Below are 18,948 nucleotides of genomic sequence, written 5' to 3'. Positions count from 1 at the left end.
AGAGAAATAACAAGAGAAAATAAGCAAACATGAAGAAATAAAGTAAATGTGAAATCAAAACTAAGTCCAAATAGTTAATCATGTTAAGTGTATTAATCCTGTGAACCACAAAAATGTCCAGACAAAATCCAAAGTCTTGTAGCAAAGGAATTGTGATGGAATGTAACTAGCAAGAGGATTTCCCAGACATGGAAAGTGTGGGAAAATGTAATTTAAAGCTTTTTTTTTTTTTTGGTGCAAAAATGATTCATGCATAATTTTTTCACAGTGGAATTTCCATGAATGTTTTGAAGAGCCCCTTCTGTGCATGAATTTAAAATTTTTTTTTTTTTTTTTTTAGTTACAGAGAGAGGAAGAGAAGAGAGAGCTTCCATCCAGTGGTTCACCCTCCAGTGCCAGCAATGGCTGGTTCTTGACCAGGCCAAAGCCAGGAGGCTGGAATTCCATTGGAATCTCTCATGTGTATGAGTGGCAGAGATCCAAGCACTTGGGTCATCTTCTGCTGCCCTCCCAAGTACATTAACAGGAGCTGGATTGAAAGTGGAGAAGAAGAGACTCAAACCAGGGCTCATATTGGATGCTGGCATTGCAGAGGGCAACTTAACCTGCCAGACCACTATGCTGGCCCCTTCCATGAACATTTTGAATTATTAGCTCTTTTCTTTATTTTTCAGAGAGACGTTTAGAGAGTTCCCATCTGTTTGCACACTCCCCAGATGCCTATAATGCCTGAAACTGAAGCCAGAATCCTGGAATGCAATTCCTACATGGATGGCAAGAACTCAACTACTTGCACCATCATCACTCCCTCCCATAATCTACATTAGCAGAAAACTGGAATCATAAGCTGGAGCCAGGAATCTAAACCAGATACTCCAAAATGAGATGTAGGCATTTTAACTGCTAGGTTAAATTCTCACCCCTGAAGTATCATCATCATCATATTTCTGAGGTGTTCTATTCAAATATCATACTTAAGACTGCTGGTCTCCATCTACAGCTAACCCTGCCTTTGGTAACTAGTCCTCCAAAAGATCTTCCCTGAAGAGCTTTATCTGCCTGATTGATCTACAGGATTTGCTGCCTGTTTGCCCTGCTTGCTGTCTTACCAGTAGCTTCTTGGTGAGTTTTTTTAAAATGTTAATATGGTTGCTCTGTTAAAACAAGTTAGTGGGGGATGGCACTGTGGCACAACAGGTTGTAGGACACCACTTACAACCCATATCAAAATGCCAGTTGAGTCCCTGCTGCTCAACTTGTCATGTAGCTGTCTGCTAATGCTCCTTGGTAGGCAGTAGATAATGGCCTAAGTGCTAGGTCCCCTGCCACCCATAAGAGAGACAGGAGGGAATTCCTGGCTCATGGCTGTAGCTTTGCCCAGAACCTAGCTGTTATGGCCGTTTGGGGAATGAATTAGCAGATGGAAGATCAACTGCTGTTGCTGTGCCTTTCACATGAATAAGTAAATAATTCTTTTTTTTTTAAATTTAGTAATGTGAAATAACATAAATATGGTATTTTTTTCTTTTTAATATTTATTTATTTGAAAGGTAGAGTTACAGAGAGGTGGGGGGGGAGGGCAGAAGGGAGGGAGGGAGGTCTTCCATCCGCTGGTTCAATTCCCAGAGGGCCACAACAGACGGAGCTGAGCTGATCTGAAGCCAGGAGCCAGGAGCTTCCTCTGGGTCTCCCTTGTGGGTGTAGGGACCCAAGGACTTGGGCTATCTTCCCCTGCTTTCCTAGGCCATAGCAGAGAGCTGGATCAGAAGAGGAGCAGCAGGGACTTGAGCCAGCAGCCAAATGGGATGCTGGCACTGCATGTGGTGGCTTTACCTGCTATACCAGAGCACCAGCCCCTAAATATGGTACTTGAAAGCTAAATTAAGAACAAAAAAGTTTTTTCCATCTGTGAATGAACAGAAAAATAGAGATTTTTATGAACCCAGTACTATAATAATGCCTCTACAAAAATAATATACGTTCTGTTGATAAGACCCATAATATACTAGTATCTATGGAGAACTAGAATTTCTCAGAGTTATTGGAGGGTGATCCCTTTTATATAAATGTCTATCCCACTGTTTCCATTGCATGTGATTTCACCATTAGCTTTTATTCCTCCTTTAACATTCTTCTTTTATAAACTTACAAGTCTTTTTACTTTTAGGGAAGGTAAGCTAATAGCACTAATACTTTGTTATCATATTTGTGTTGAAGCAATTCTTTTCGGGTTACTGCTAGCAATTTTAATTAAAGCAGTTATATAATATGGTCTGAAACAATCAAAAGTGTTGGAACACAGAAGCATTATAGATGGGGCTGAATAAATATGAATACAAATTATTAAATAGGACTAGTCAGCTTTTAAAAAGCCCAAGATTAGGAAAATAGCAACATTAACAAAAAATTTACTTGTTTTAGTACAGTGAATCTGTATATACTTTGTGAAGATATGGAAATGTTTAGATCTACTTGAAGATCATAAACCATAACATGATCTAGGGAATTCTGTGAGGAAAGAGCAATAGTCCATATGAGGTGGTATTAAAGGGAAGAAGAAGAAAATAATCAATTCACACTGTAACTAAAGCAGATCACATTACAAGTCTCACTCCATATATTTGATCACGATACCTGTAATGCGGCACAATGAAGTGATCTGGGAAAGTGTGTATGGCTAGAATCAGGAATATTTATAATTGTACACTGTCACCTGTAATTTGCAACAAGTCCCTTTCCTAGATTGTCAGTGATACTTTTCTGCCTAGACTCTGAAGAATTCAGATATAATTACTGGCAATTGATACTATAATAACTCCTCCAATATCTGCTCATACCACTCCTGATGATGGCTTTTGTGTTATATAATATGTTATTAATATTACACATGTGTCAAGAAGAGACAACAAAAACAGGAAATTATGAAATTCAGTCTTAGCACTATATGGAAAAGGAAGAAAGGGGCCAGTTTTCCTGAGGGACAGTGAGGTTATAAACTGACATTAGTCCCCAGAATGAATCCTATGCTACTTGTATTTTATGCATGTGGTCATGCCTAATCATGCCAACAGGGCTGAGTGTTTCTTTACATGAGAAACTTGAGGCTTTGTGGTGATAAGTCTGACAGAGAGAGATGGTGTGTACACGTTTGGTTTAAGGGCAAGGCATTGGAGCAGGGTGGGGTGGCATTGTAGCATAGCTAAGTAAGCCTGTGGTGCTGGCATCCCATCACTTTCTGTCTAGCTCCCTGTCAATGTGCCTGGGGAGGCAGGAGGTAATGGCTGTAGTACATGAGTTCCTGTCACACGTGTAGAAGACCCAGATGGAGTTTCTGGCTTTTGGCTTCAGCCTGGCCCAACCCTGGCTGTTGTCACCATTCAGGGAGCAGACTGGAAGATGGAAGATCTTTCTCTGTATTTCTTATTCTCCCTGTAATTCTGTCTTTCAAATAAATAAATAAATTTTAAAAAGCTGGGAGTAGTCTAAAATTTGAGGGGTTGGGACAGGCATATTAGTAGGTAGATGCCCATGTCCCACCGCAGAGTTTTGGGGTACAATTCCTGGCTCTGGCTCCTGACCTTAGCTTCCTGCCAGTACCACGGGAAACAGGAAAGATGGCTCCAGCATTTGGGTTCTTGCCACCAATGTGTGAGATCTAGATTGTGTTCATGGCTCCTGGCTTCAGCTCTGGTCCTCCCCAGCTGTTGTGGGTGTTTGGGGAGTAAAATAGTAGACAGGATCTTCGTCTCTCTTTCACTGCCTTTCATACGAAAAATGGAAGTAAGTTTGAAGGTTTGTTGTAACTAGTGCAAATTACTCTAATTCACACAAATTTAAACAAACTTTAAATTCCTAACAAGCACAGAGGAAGTAAAAGTGACATGAAGTATTAATTTTGAACATAAAGTGATAGTACTGTTATTTCTCTATACATTGTGATAGAAAACTGGACTATCCACTTTAAAATGTTATCAGTTGGGCCAGCGCTGTGGCGCAGCAGGTTAAAGTCCTGGCCTGAAGCGCCGGCATCACATATGGGTGCCAGTTCTAGTCCCAGCTGCTCCACTTCCGATCTGGCTCTCTGCTATGGCCTGGGATATCAGTAGAAGATGGCCCAAGTCCTTGGGCCCCTGCAACCGCGTGGGAGACACAGAAGAAGCTCCTGGCTTCTGGTTTTGGATCAGTGCAGCTCCGGCCATTGTGACCATCTGGGGAATGAACCAGCAGATGAAAGACCTCTCTCTCTGTCTCTACCTCTCTCTCTGTAACTCTGTCTTTCAAATAAATAAAATAAATCTTTAAAAAAAGTTATCAGTTAATCTTTGCTTCATACAATGCAGAAATATATTCCAGATAAAATTTTATGTATAAAATAGTAATTATTGGGGCCGGTGCCGTGGCTCACTTGGTTAATCCTCCTCCTGCAGTGCCGGCATCCCATATGGGCACCAGGTTCTAGTCCTGGCTGCTCCTCTTCCAGTCCAGCTCTCTGCTGTGGCCCAGGATGGCCACAAGCGTTTGGGTCCCTGCACCCACATGGGAGACACTTGGCTCCTGGCTTTGGATCAGCGCAGCACCGGCCGTGGAAGCCATTGGAAGACTTTTCTCTCTATCTCTCTCACTGTTTTAACTCTACCTGTCAAAAAATTTTTAAAAAATAATGATTATTGACTAATAATGAACATTTCTGAGTTTTTATGTTGAACTTTGTTAAACTGTTTTTGCAAACCTAGGAAATGGGTATACTACCATATTTATGTCACAGTAAGTAGGACTGCAGACTTTGTAGTAGGAGTAGGATTGCCTGTATCAACACCCTACTCTCTTTTAGAATTTAGAACGAAGATTGGATCATTTTTTGTATTTCTTTTGTTTGCCCTTCTGTGGACCTTTTCAATCTGAGTTCCTTTATCTTTCTTTAATTCAGGGAAATTAATCTTTACTATTTTATCATGTATTTCCTTTTCTTCTTTCTGAGATTTCTATTAATTGGACTTGGTCATTCATTTTCTATCCTCTATACTTCTTAGCTTTTCTCTTAAATATTCTTCTATTTTTTACTTTCTACTAGAGTTCTTCCATGTATTTTATGTTGCTAATTTGTTGTTTGGCTGGATTTATCTGCTATTATTTTACTAACCATTGTTCTTTTACTACTAAATAGTTTTACTTCTTCTCAGTATAATTTTTGGTTCCCAATATATATTTGATTAGCAGATGGTATCTAGTTCATAAATTCATTCCTTGAAAAATTTCAGTGAGTCTCTGTCTCTGTTATTCAGGAATAACATTCATTGATTCAACAATTACTGGACCCTTAAATGGACAAGTATAGCAGTGTGTGAGCCAGAATACCAAGTTGTGTAGTAGTTACACAAATGTCCTTCCCCTTGGGTCTTAAGCACTTACGAGGAAGACAAAATAAGCATTTGAGCTAGGTAGTAAGTGCTGTGAAACAAAGTTGAGTAACAGAAATGCTATTTTGCATAAGTTGCTCAAAACCACATCTCAGACTTTGTGAGATGAGACAATGATGAGAAGTAGGTCAAGCAAAGAGTGGGGGAGGATCATTTTAGGCAGAGGTTATTACTGCATTTGCAAAGGTTGAATGCTTGCAGTATTTGAGGCTTGAAAGCCAGTGTAAAGCAAAGAGAAGATAGAGCAAGGAAATGAGGCCAGAAAGGTATAGACTGAATTTGTGTCCCTTCAAAATTCATATGTTGAAGCCCTGACACCCAGTATCTCAGAACCTGGCTGTGTTTGGGGACAGGACCTTTAAAGAGGAAACTACATTAAAAAGAGTGCTTAATCAAATCCAACTGGTATCTGTATAAGAAAAGGACATTTAAACACAAAGAGATACCAGGGATGAAAAAGCACAAAGGAAAGACCTTCTCTCTTTGTGGAACACAGAGAGAAGACAGCCATCTGCCAGCCAAGAAGAAACCTCAAAAGAAACTAACCCTACCAACACCTTAATCTTGTACTTTTAGACTCAAGAACTGAGAAAATTAGTTTTTGTTGTTTAAAACACCCAGTCTATGGTTTTTTGTTATGGCAGCCTTCTCAACTAATACAGGCAGCCAAGAACTATTTTTTGAAAGATTTATTTATTTTATTTGAAAGTCAGAGATACTCAGAGAAAGAAGGAGAGGCAGAGAGAGAGAGAGAGAGAGAGAGAGAGGTCTTCCATCCACTGGTTCACTCCTCAGTTGGCTGCAATGACTGGAGCTGTGCTGATTTGAAGCAGGGAGCCAGGAACTTTTTCTAGATCTCCTACATGGGTGCAGGGGTCCAAGGACTTGGGCCATCTTCTACTGCTATCCCAGGCCATGGCAAAGAGCTGGGCAGGAATTAGAGCAGCTGGGTCTTGAACCAGCGTCCATATGGGATGCCAGCACTGCAGGCGGTGGCTTAGCCCACTACACCACAGCACTGGCCCTAGCCAAGAACTATTTTTAACAACAAACTGTTACCATTTGAATAGAGATTTTATCATAAAAAATATAAATTTACATGTTCCAGTTGTTTTAGTAATGTAAAAAGTTTGAGAAACACAGAGAACTTGGGACTTTCTTGAGGACAATATTAAGAATCCACTTACTTCCCATGAAAAGAGACACTATAATCCAAAATATAGTAAAAATCATGAGGAATTTAATTGCTAAGGATCCTGACATAATAACTAAGGAAAAGACAGACATATTTGGAAACATAAAGAACAGTAAAAATTAAACTACCACATATCAGTGATGAAGACCAATATAAAAAGGGAAACCATCAACTCTGAGTAAAATCTTAGAGTAACTGAGGCCCTTTATTGTGCCCCCTGGTTGTGTTTAAGACCCCACCATCCGTTTACCCTACTTCTGGTGACTGCTTTTCCCTTTATGATTATTCAGCCCATGTGGTTCTGGACAGAAGCCAACCCTCAAAACTTCAAGAAGTTTAACAAACAGTCCAGGTTTAAACGAAAGAGTGAATCTTAGTGCCTCCCCGAGACTGGTTCAAGCAGAGGCAAATAATTAAAGAAAAATGAAATTCTGCTTTTTTGTGTAGAATTAGCTTGGAAGGGTGTGGATTTTTTTTTTAAGTGGTATACGGCTACAGCACAGAGACCGCTAAAAGTCTCTTAGTTGCTTGTCCCTCACCAACTCTTTGCCTAGCCCACATGAATTTTGCTTTGAATCCAGCCATGCCTGATATCAATTTTATTCCAAATTATATATTTAAAAGGGAAATACATTCCATAACTGCTACAATTGTACCTAGTTTTGCAATTGTTGATATCTTTTAACTAGAACGTCAGAATCTTGATTGCAATAATTATGTTTTTTCTGGTCTGTTCCCAGTATCTAGTATATCATGGACAAGGTTAACACATTTTCCATGAATGGATGGATCACTATGTCCTCATGTTTTAAAAGTACCTTAAAGAATAATCTGACTTCCTATATAAATTTGGCTTTCCTTTACAAAATTATGAAAATATTTTAAAATCTAGGGTGAATGCGTGACTCAGAGAACCCTTTAATATCATGACTCTGTATTTTGGGAGGGTGACACCATTTGATACACTTCCACACACCCCCATAGCAACCAAAGTTTTTAAAATATACTCAGAAGACCTATTTCCATCCTTGTCAACTCACATCCTATGCATCATCTCAGATCATGAGCCCCATTTGCAATCTCTTTGAAATCCTCCTTTGTCTCCTTCCCTCATGAGAGTCCTCAGCAGAATCTCTGGATGAATACTCATTTGTTCCTTTTTTTTTTTTTAAGATTTATTTTATTTATTTGAAAGACAGAGTTACAGAGAGAGGTAGAGACAGAGAGAGAGGTCTTCTATCCACTGGTTCACTCCCCAGAAGTCCACAACGGCCAAGCTGCACCAATCCAAAGCCAGGAGCCAGGAGCTTCTTCCGGGTCTCCCACGTGGGTGCAGGGACCCAAGGACTTGGGCCATCTTCTACTGCTTTCCCAGGCCATAGCAGAGAGCTGGATAGGAAGAGGAGCAGCCAGGTCTAGAACTGGCGCCGATATGTGATGCCGGCACTTCAGGCCAGGGCTTTAACCTGCTGCGCCACAGCACTCTCCCCATTTGTTCATTCTTTCTGTATGCATGTGACATATCGACATATGGTTAACCTCTTGTTGCAAGACAAGCATCCACAAACTTGGAAGTTTAAACAGCATCCAGGATTTAGTTTACAGTTGGGCAGTTCCTGCTGAGTTCAGCTAGGGAATTACTCAGATCTCACATGGACTCCAATACCTGTTGTCAGCTGCTGGGTTGCCTGGAGGTTGGGTGGTCTGTGAGGACCTCAGCTGGGATAACACTGTGCTCCACGTGCATGTCCTTTTTTTACTTTCAGTGTTAACTCAAGGTTAAGCGTAATTCATCAAACATTTAGACTCAGGATACCACAGAGTAGGCAACACCAAGAGAAATCACCGAGGAAACCGTGTAATAAAAGTTAAATCTGACTTTATAAGGAAAAATTTTATTTAAAAGGATTATGACGAGATAGGAAGGAAGGCTATTGCATAAGAGCATATGGGTTTGATCATAGGTCTACAAGTGACGTGAGAGTCAGACACAAAGGTTTTTTTTTTTTTTTTTTTTTTTGGGGGGGTGGTGTGGGGTAGAGAGCAATAAGCAAAGCTGAAAAAAACCCAGTGTGGCAGTGTAGGGTGAATGTCTGGTGATCAGAGAGTATTTTACCCTGATTCCAGATTATTCTGAGGAGAGGCTTCCTACTGGCCCAGGCTGATGGAGCTGCTGAGTTCCGGGGCTGACTCCCGGAGGAAAGAATGAACCTAACTGAAATTCTGCTAAGGTGCATTTTGTTCCAGTTGATCAAGATTTTCTTCCTTCTTTTTGTCTGAGGTGGCAAGAATTGCCTTGTAGCCTGCAGTCCCAGTTGTCTGTGATTCAGGGAGACTGTGCTCAGAAATGAGAAGGTACAGCTGGCCAGGCTTTTGTGCTGACATTTTTCCTACAGGCTCAGAGGTCATGACAGCCAGGAGTCTGAGCACAGATCCCGACCAATGTGAGGCGTCCCTTCCAGATGCTAAGCAAAGTGTTCACATCACTTGCTTTTACAGGAAATAATACTTTCCACTTTTCAGAAACTTTTCTCAAAAGCAGTATGTCAAAAAACTTATGCAGCTCCTGGGGAAGACAGCGCTCTTATCCTTAAAACAAGGAAAAAGCTATTTTGGAAGCTACAGCGTTCAACAAATATTTAACAAATATATGGTCAGTGTGCCAGGCACTGTCTTATGTCCTAGAGACAAAGAAATGAACAGGATGGTTTCTATTCTCATAGGTTCATCCCAGTTGGAAAAACAAATACTTTATGTATTCATAGAAGCTTTTTAAATATTAGAACACATGGCTTTTTGTGAGTTGCAAATATTTTTCTCTAATGTGTAGAGGGCATTCTTATTTCATTCTTATTTTGTTACTGATTTTAGTGAAAATTCTTCTACAGTTTGTCTCTTCATGCTGAAAATGATTTCTGTTGTAGATTTCACATTGTTGAGCAAATTAAAGATGCTCTGTTTCCAAGCTTGTAGGAGTTTCTATCAAGAATAAAGGTTAAATTTGCTAAGTGCTTTTGCATAATAAAATTGATGCCAAATGCTTTTTGAGTTTTTTTTTTTTTTAATTATTTGAATAGGGACCAGTGTTGTAGTGCAGCAGATTAAGCTGCCTCCTGCAACACCAGCATCCCTTATCCGATAGCTGATTCCAGTCCTGGGTGCTCCACTTGACACTCAGCTCCCTGAGAATGTGTCTGCAAAAGTCACAGCAGATGACCCAAGTACCTGGGCCCCTGCTGCTCATGTGGGAGACCCAGATGAAGTTCTGGGATTTTGACTTTTTTTTGTCCCAACCCTGGCAGTTGCGGCCACGTGGGAAATTAACCAGTGAATGGAAAATCTCTCTTCTGTCTGTGTCTCTCGATCTTCCTCTCTTTTGTTTTTTTTTTTTTTTTTTTTTTTTTTTTTTTTTTTTTTTTGACAGGCAGAGTAGACAGTGAGAGAGAGAGACAGAGAGAAAGGTCTTCCTTTGCCGTTGGTTCACCCTCCAATGGCCGCTGCAGACAGTGCACTGCACTGATCCGAAGGCAGGAGCCAGGTGCTTCTCCTGGTCTCCCATGGGGTGCAGGGCCCAAGCACTTAGTCCATCCTCCACTGCACTCCCGGGCCACAGTAGAGAGCTGGCCTGGAAGAGGGGCAACCGGGACAGAATCCAGTGCCCCGACCGGGACTAGAACCTGGTGTGCCGGCGCCGCAAGGCGGAGGATTAGCCTAGTGCCTGTGGCGCCGGCCCCTCTCTGTCTTTGTAACTCTGACTTTCAAATAAATTAATAACTCTTTAAATAAAAAGTATTGGAAATGTTTTCCTTTTTTCTCTTCCATGAAAGTTTAAATAAGAAAGACATTGTTGTTTATATACCTCGGAATAGCTATTCTAGTTTATTTTGGTACTTTATTGTTTCTAAAAAATAAGCTACTGTAAGTTTTAAAATTTCATGACATTGAGTTCTGTGTGGTTATTAAAATCTCTAATGATTCCACGTTTTAAGCTGTTGTATGTTTTCCTTCCCATTTTATATATAACGTTGTAATTTGTGCATTCTTCCCTCCCTAATTTTTCTTTAGTTCATCTTGCTAAATGTGTGCATATCTCATTGGATGCCACTCCCACTTAGGCTTTGGTGTGACTGATTTTTGTGTTTTCTTAATTTTTTTAAAATTAAAAAATTTTTTTTTATTTTTTATTGTTTTCTTAATTTTTTTAAAAAAAGAATTAATGCATACATTGGTTAGGTTTATTCTTTTATTCCTCTTCTGAAATTGACACATATTTTGTTAATTTGAATTCTTTCTGTTTATTTTCTAAAATGCACTTAATACTTTAACGTCTGCAGCCTATGCATTTTTACAGTTAGCATGTTCTGTATCCATAAGTTCTGATTATATCATATTTTGTCTTTAACTCATGCATTATTTATAAGGTGCAAACACAATGTGTAATTTGGTGAGTCATGTGATCATCTTTATTACTAATTTCTAATTTAATTGTATTATGATTTTAGAATTTGTGACATCAATTCTTTTTTTTTTCATTTATTAAACTTTTATTTAATGAATATAAATTTCCAAAGTACAGCTTATGGGTTACAATGGCTTCCCCCCTCCCATAACTTCCCTCCCACTCACATCCCTCCCCTTTCCCGCTCCCTCTCCCCTTCCAGTCACATCAAGATTCATTTTCAATTCTCTTTATATACAGAAGATCAGTTTAGTATATATTAGGTAACGATTTCAACAGTTTGCCCCCATATAGCAACACAAAGTGAAAAAAATACTGTTGGAGTACTAGTTATAGCATTAAGTAACAGTGTACAGCACATTAAAGACAGAGATCCTACATAATATATATTTTTTAAAAAAATTAATTTTCTATGCCATTTCCAATTTAACACCAGTTTTTTTTTTCATTTCCAATTATCTTTATATACAGAAGATCGATTCAGTATATAATTAGTAAAGATCTCATTAGTTTGTACCCACACAGAAACACAAAGTGTAAAAATACTGTTTCAGTACTAGTTATAGCATCACTGCACATTAGACAACACATTAAGGACAGGTCCCACATGGGATGTAAGTACACAGTGACTCCTGTTGCTGATTTAACAATTTGAAACTCCTGTTCATGACGTCAGTAATCTCCCTAGGCTCTAGTCATGAGTTGCCAGGGCTATGGAAGCCTTTAGAGTTCGCTGACTTTGATCTTATTCCGATAGGGTCATAGTCAAAGTGGAAGTTCTCTCCTCCCTTCAGAGAAAGGCACCTCCTTCTTTGATGGCCCCGTTCTTTCCACTGGGATCTCACTCACAGAGATCTTTCATTTAGGTCTTCTTTTTTTTTCTTTTCCATGGTGTCTTGGCTTTTCACGCCTTCAATACTCTCATGGGCTCTTCAGCCAGATCCGAATGCCTTAAGGGCTGATTCTGAGGCCAAAGTGTTGTTTAGGACATCTGCCATTCTATGAGTAGGCTGTGTATCCCGCTTCCCATGTTGGATCCTTCTCTCCCTTTTTGATTCTATCAGTTAGTATTAGCAGACACTTGTCTTGTTTGTGTGATCCCTTTGACTTAGACCTATCAGAGCCATCAATTGTGAACTGAAATTGATCACTTGGACTAGTGAGATGGCATTTGTACATGCCACTTGATGGGATTGTATTGGAATCCCCTGGCACATTTCTAACTCCACCATTTGGGGCAAGTCTGAGTGAGCATGTCCCAAATTGTACATCTCCCTCTCTTTTTCCCACTCTTAAATTTAACAGGGATCACTTTTCAGTTAAAATTTAAACACCTAAGAATAATTGTGTGTTAATTACAGAGTTCAACCACTAGTACTAGAACAACAACAACAACAAATACTAAAAAGGATAAAGTATTACATTGTACATCTAGAGTCAGGACAAGAGCTGATCAGGTCATTGTTTCTTATAGTGTCCATTTCACTTCAACAGGTTTCTCCTTTGGTGCTCAGTTGTCACCGATCAGGGAAAACAAATGATATTTGTCTCTTTGGGACTGGCTTAATTCACTCAGCATGATGTTTTCCAGATTCCTCCATCTTGTTGCAAATGACTGGGTTTCATTGTTTCTTACTGCTGTATAGTATTCTGTGGAGTACATGTTCTTTGGAATGATTAAGGCATCTTTTGTGGTCTAGTACATAATCAGGTTTATTTCAATGTGTTTTTCCCCAGAAACCTTTTCTTTAAGGAATATAAACTTCATGCATTTCCTAAATACTGCTGTAGGAACATAGTAATTCTTCCCACTGCACCCGCCCTCCCACTAACACTCCTACCCATTTTCCTCCTCTCACTCCTATTCCCATTCTTATTTTTTTTTTTTTACTAAGGTCTATTTTCAATTAACTTTATAACACATACTTTTAACTATACTAAATAAGGAGTTTAGACCGGCGCTGCTGTGGCTCAATAGGCTAATGCTCCGCCTGCAGCACCGGCACCCCAGGTTCTAGTCCCAGTCGGGGCGCCGGATTCTGTCCCGCTTGCTCCTCTTCCAGTCCAGCTCTCTGCTGTGGCCCGGGAGTGCAGTGGAGGATGGCCCAAGTCCTTGGGCTCTGCACCCCATGGAAGACCAGGAGAAGCACCTGGCTCCTGCCTTCGGATCAGCGCGGTGTGCCGGCCACAGTGGCCATTGGGGGTCGAACCAACGGAAAATGAAGACCTTTCTCTCTGTCTCTCTCTCTCACTGTCCACTCTGCCTGTCAATAAATAAATAAATAAATAAATAGTTTAACAAATAGTATGAAAAAGCTGTTCCTTAACAGTCAAGATTAAGGGCTGTTCAAAGTCATTACATTTCAAAATGGCATTTCACTTCTAGAGATTACTGTTCAGGTACTCTATTAAGTTATCAAAGATCAGAGAGAACATATGGTATTTGTCCTCTTGGGACTGGCTTGTTTCACTAAGTATGATGTTTTCCAGTTTCATCCATTTTGTTGCAAATGACAGGATTTCATTTTTTTTAATGCTGTGTAGAATTCGTGGTATACATATCCCATAATTTCTTTATCTAGTCTTTTGTTGACGGGCATTTGCCTTGATTCCATATGTTAGCTACTGTGAATGGAGCTGTAATAAACATGGGGATACAGATAACTCTTTCAAATGCTGATTTTATTTTCCTTGGGTAAATTCCCAGAAGTAGGATAGGTGGGTCATATGGTAGGTCTCTATTCAGATTTCTTTTTTTGTTTGTTTGTTTTTAAGATTTGTTTATTTATTTGAAAGTCAGAGTTACACGGAGAGAGAGAGAGAGAGAGAGAGAGAGAGAGAGAGAGAGAGAGGTCCTCTATCTGCTGGTTCACTCCCCAATTGGTTGTAATGGCTGCAGCTGCACCGATCCAAAGCCAGGACCTCTGGATCTTCCTATGTGAGTGCAGGGGCCCAAGGACTTGGGCCATCTTCCACTGCTTCCCCAGGCCACAGCAGAGAGCTTGATTGGAAGTGGAGCAGCCGAGTCTCAAAACGGTGCCCATATGGGATGCCAGCACTGTAGTCAGCAGCTTTACCCACTATGCCACAATGCCAGCCCTTGTATTCAAATTTCTGAGGTATCTCCATCTCCATACTGTCTTCCACAGTGGCTGTACCAGTTTACATTCCCACCAACATGTTAGCATGGAATATCTCTTTACATTTTTTTCACTTTCAGTCTACAAGCATATTTGCTGGTGAGATGTGTTTCTTACAGCCAGCAAATAGATGGGTTTTGTTTTTGAATCCATCCAGCCAGTCTGTATCATTTAACTGGAGAGCTGAGGCCATTGACCTTCAATGTTACTATTGGTATGTAAGGACTTGGCCCTCACATTTTTCCATAAGTATTCCTGTTGTTCACTTTGGATTTCCTGGAGGATTTTCTGCCTTCACCTTCTTTCATAGTGATGACCATGTTTCTGTGTTTCTGTGTAGCACATCCTTAGGCATCTTTCGTAAGGCTGCATGAATCGTGACAGATTCTTTCAAGTTCTGTTTGTTTTGGAAGGCCTTTATTTCACCTTTATTCATAAATGAGAGCTTTGCAGGGTACAGTATTCTGGGTTGGCAGTTTTTTTTCTCTTAAGACTTGGAGTATGTCTTGCCATTTTCTCCTAGCCTTTAGTGTTTCTGACGAGAAGTCTGCTGTAAGTCTTATTGGAGATCCTCTGAAAGTAATCTGACTTTTCTGTAGTACAAATTTTAGAATCTTTTCTTAATGTTTTACTGTGGAGAGTTTGACTACAGTGTATTATGGTGAAGATCTTTTCTGATCATGTCTATTAGGAGTTCTATACTTGGACGACCCTTTCTCCAAATTGAAGACATTTTCTGCTATTATTTCACTAATCCATTCCCTCTTTCCATGCTTTAGGAACTCCTTAGACCCATGCATTGGGTTGTTTGATAGTATCCCATAAGATAAGTCTCCATCACTCCTTTTTATTTTCTAATTTCTTCTTCTTCTCCTTTTTATTTATTTATTTATTTATTTATTTATTTTTTGGTTTGACTGTAAAATTTCCAGAGATTTGTTTTCTAACTTGGATAAATTTTCTTCTACTTCACCAGGTGTGTTGTTCAGGCTTTCCACCATATTTTTTATTTGTTCTATTGAAGTCTTCTTTTCTAATATTTCATTTTGATTTCCATTTAAGATCTCAATTTCATGGGAGAAATTTTCTTTCATGTCATGTACAGATTTCATTAGTTCATGGATTTGCTTCTGATTGCTTATAAATAATCCTATGATCAATTTTTTGAATTCCATTTATGACATTTCTTCAGACTCTTTATCTTCACATTCTAGAATTGAAGTGTTGTATTCTTTTGGGTGTGTCATGTTGTCTTCCTTATTGTTTCTTGAATTGCTGCATTTACTATTAGGCATCTGTGGATATACTTGTTGGTTTTTGTTTGTTTGTTTGTTTTATTTTTTTCTCCTCTGTGATGGCTTTACCTTTGGACTCTTCCTCTGTGGCTTAATTGAGTGTCCCCTCTTTCAGTGAATACTCAGAAGTATGTGCTGGGTGCTGCCAGGGAGCTCTGTTCAGTGCTCCAGTGTGAAGGAAGTGTCCAAGATGACTCCAAGGTTAGGCATGGTAAATATCTCTTTTTTTTTTTCAGATGGGAGGTTTTTCTGCTTTGTTGCCATATTTTCATGCTCATCTCTTTTCCTCAAAGGAGACCAATGCCTCACTCTAGCCCCAGTGGATACTATTTACATCTGAGCTGCCAGAACTACACAAAAGGATCCATGCAGTCCTCGGTGTGAGCACAGATCCCACAGCAATGACCCTTACTAGTGAATCACAGAGCTCTGAACATGTTGAGCCTCCCAGAATTTCTGCACAAAGTCCCAGCTGCACCCTGTACCCTCCCACGCAGCCACAGTGTTTTCACAGTCCCAGCAAACAAGGCTCCCACAGTCACAAGTACCAAGACCCCTGTCAGTTCTCCCAGCCAGACTCAAGCATCTCCTCTCGGCTAGTTGCTGGGTGTGCAGACACAAGCTGGCACAGCTGTTATGTACGTCCAAAATGGTATCCATCCTCCCTTGGCTAGCTACAGGAGAGAGAGATGTGTCTCCCACCATTTTGTTCCCTTACGTTGGCTGGTACTTTGTTTCCCACAGGGCTCCAAGGCAGACTCGTGCCATGGTCTTCCTACAGCTTTATCGTCAGTGGCTTGGACAGCTGCAGTCTGGTTTCACCTCACTCTCCAAAGCTGGTGTTGAGGCTCTCAGCCGCTGGGGTCCTGAGTTGTGCATGTCCACACCTTCCACATAAGCCCATAGTGTCCCTCTAATTTGTGTGGAGTTTGCTCTCCCATTTTCTTCTTAAATTTTGCCTGAAATTGCACTCTCCTCCACCCCCCTTTTTTTTTAAACTCTCTTTCCCTAAACTAGAGCAGTGAGCTCCCTCCCTATTCTACCATATTGAAAACCTCTGGTATTATGTATTTTTAAAAAGAATATATAAGATCTATTAGTTGTATATCCTGTTCTATATTAACATTGAATTTTTCAAGTCTTCCGTATATTGTTAGTAAAATTTATGTGCTTTTAAACTGTCCTAAATTTGGGGGATAGCACTGTGGAATAAAGGGTAAAGCCTCTGTCTGTGACACCAGATCCCAAATGGGTGCTGGTTCGTGTCCTGGCTACTCCACTTCTGATCCAGTTCCTTGGAATTACCCTGGAAAAAACAGTGGAAAATGGCCCAAGTGGTTTGGGTCCCTGAACACCATGTGGTAGACTCCTGGTTCATGGCTCCTGGCTTTGGCCTGTCTTAGCACTGGCTATTTTGGCAATCTGGGAATGAACCAGCTCTGGCTTGCTCTCTCTTCCTCTGTCTCTGTAACTCTTTCAAACTAAATAAGTAAAAACATACACCTTCCCAAATTTTGCCTAAAATCTTTCTCTTTGCAATTCTCTGTTTTGGCTTTACATATTTTAAAGCTATAGTATTTGATACATACATGGGTTCATGATTTTAATTTCTTCTTGACGGTCATTGTTCCTTTTATTACCACGTAATATCCCTTTAATTGCTGCTAATGCTTTCTTCTATTAAATTCTAATTTGTCTGACAATAATATTGTGAACCGGGTTCACTTTTAATTAGTATTTTATTTATTTATTTATTTTTAAGGATTTATTTATATAAAAGGTAGAATTACTGAGAAAAAAGAGGACGAAACAGAGAGAAATAGATCTTCCTTGCACTGATTCACTCCCCAAATGGCTGCAACAGCCAGGGCTGGACCAGCCTGAAGCCAGGAGCCTGGAGCTTTATCTGGGTCTCCCACATGGGTGCAGGGGCCCAAGCACTTGGGTCATCTTCTGTGCTTTTCCAGGCACATTAGAAGGGAGCTTCATTGGAAGTGGAATGGTCAATACTTGAGCTAGAGCCCTTATAGGATGCTGGCACTGCAGAAAGCAGCTAAACCCACTATGCCACAGCACCACCCCAGTTAGTATTTCATTAGAATATATTTTTCACCCCTTTATTTTCTATCTCTTATTTTTATTTTCTGTTTTTTATTTTCTTATTTTTCTGGCATTTCATAAAAAGCATTTAACTGACTTAAAAAATCCATTATGATGCCCTCTTTCTTTTTAAAAAAAGATTTATTTAAATTTAATTATTTATTTAAATAAATTATTTAAATTATTTATTTATTTATTTGAAAGGCAGAGTTACAGAGAGGCAGAGGCAACAGAGGTCTTCCATCTGCTGGTTCACTCCCCAAATGAACACAATGACCACACAGAGCTGGGCCTATCCACAGACAGGAGCCAGGAGCTTCTTCTGGGTCTCCCATGCAGGTGCAGGGGCCCAAGGACTTGGACCATCTTCTACTACTTTCCCAGGCCTCAGCAGAGAGCTGTATAAGAAGTGGAGCAGCTGGGCCTTGAACTGGTGCCCATATGGGATGCCAGCACTGCAGGCAGAAGCTTTACCTGCTATGCCACTGTGCCTGCCCCAATGTCCTCTTGCAGTACGGAATATATTCCCTCCTTTGGATTCACTTTTCTTCCTGGTAGGCAGCTTTTGAACTGTTTCTTTCAGCAAGTGTCTGTGGGTAATAATATTCTTCATTTATGCATATGATAATATTTCAAGTTCACATTTACTGTTGAACTATAGCATATCAAGATATAAAATTCTTTTTTTAAAATTTATTTGACAGGTAGAGTTATAGACAGAGAGAAAGAGAGAAAGGTCTTCCTTCCATTGGTTCACTCCCCAAATGGCCGCTACAGCCGGTGCTGCGCGGATCCGAAGCTAGGAACCAGGTGCTTCCTCCTGGTCTCCCCTCCTGGTGCAGGGGCCCAAGCACTTGGGCCATCTTCTACTGCTTTCCCAGGCCATAGCAGAGAGCTGGACTGGAAGAGGAGCAATCGGGACTAGAATCCAGCGCCCATATGGGATGCTGGTGCCGCAGGCAGAGGATTAACCAAATGAGCCATGGCACCGGCCCCAAGATATAAAATTCTAAGCTGACATCATATGGAGACACTACTCCATTTTCCATGCCGGCCCGCCCAGATCCCAATGTCCCTTTATGCTGATATTGTCCAATCAGATGAAAGGGCGCGTATAGCCTCAGGTCGAAAGTTCATCTGTTTCACCTGGTTCTTCCTAGTTGTTTATGCAGAGTCCATTCTGTTTCATCTGTTTCACCTGGTTGTTTTCGTAGGACTTGTGGTCAACCGATTGCTGCAAACTATGTAGATGAGGAGGTTCTCACAGGTGGCCAGCCTGCGGTTCCCCACAATAGTGATACTTCACATCCTACTTACCCTCCTGCCACACTCCAACCCTTTT

At 40.4% G+C, this 18,948-nt stretch overlaps 1 long non-coding RNA gene across 3 annotated transcripts in view; it reads left to right on the top strand.

Moving 5' to 3' along the window:
* LOC133760455 (uncharacterized) overlaps positions 1-18,948 on the top strand; it is a 170,447-nt gene that overhangs the window by 3,681 nt on the left and 147,818 nt on the right. For 2 of the 3 annotated variants that reach the window (XR_009865982.1, XR_009865983.1), the window contains exon 2: positions 675-1,122. This is a non-coding gene — a long non-coding RNA (uncharacterized LOC133760455). Of the gene's footprint in view, positions 1-340; positions 1,123-18,948 lie in introns of all 3 variants that reach the window. The other variant, XR_009865984.1, reaches the window with a different exon arrangement.

The sequence above is a fragment of the Lepus europaeus genome, chromosome 5 (assembly GCF_033115175.1).
Source record: "Lepus europaeus isolate LE1 chromosome 5, mLepTim1.pri, whole genome shotgun sequence".
Taxonomy (NCBI): domain Eukaryota; kingdom Metazoa; phylum Chordata; class Mammalia; order Lagomorpha; family Leporidae; genus Lepus; species Lepus europaeus.
Note: the sequence above shows the minus strand (reverse complement) of the source record. Positions and strands in the feature narration are given on the sequence as shown.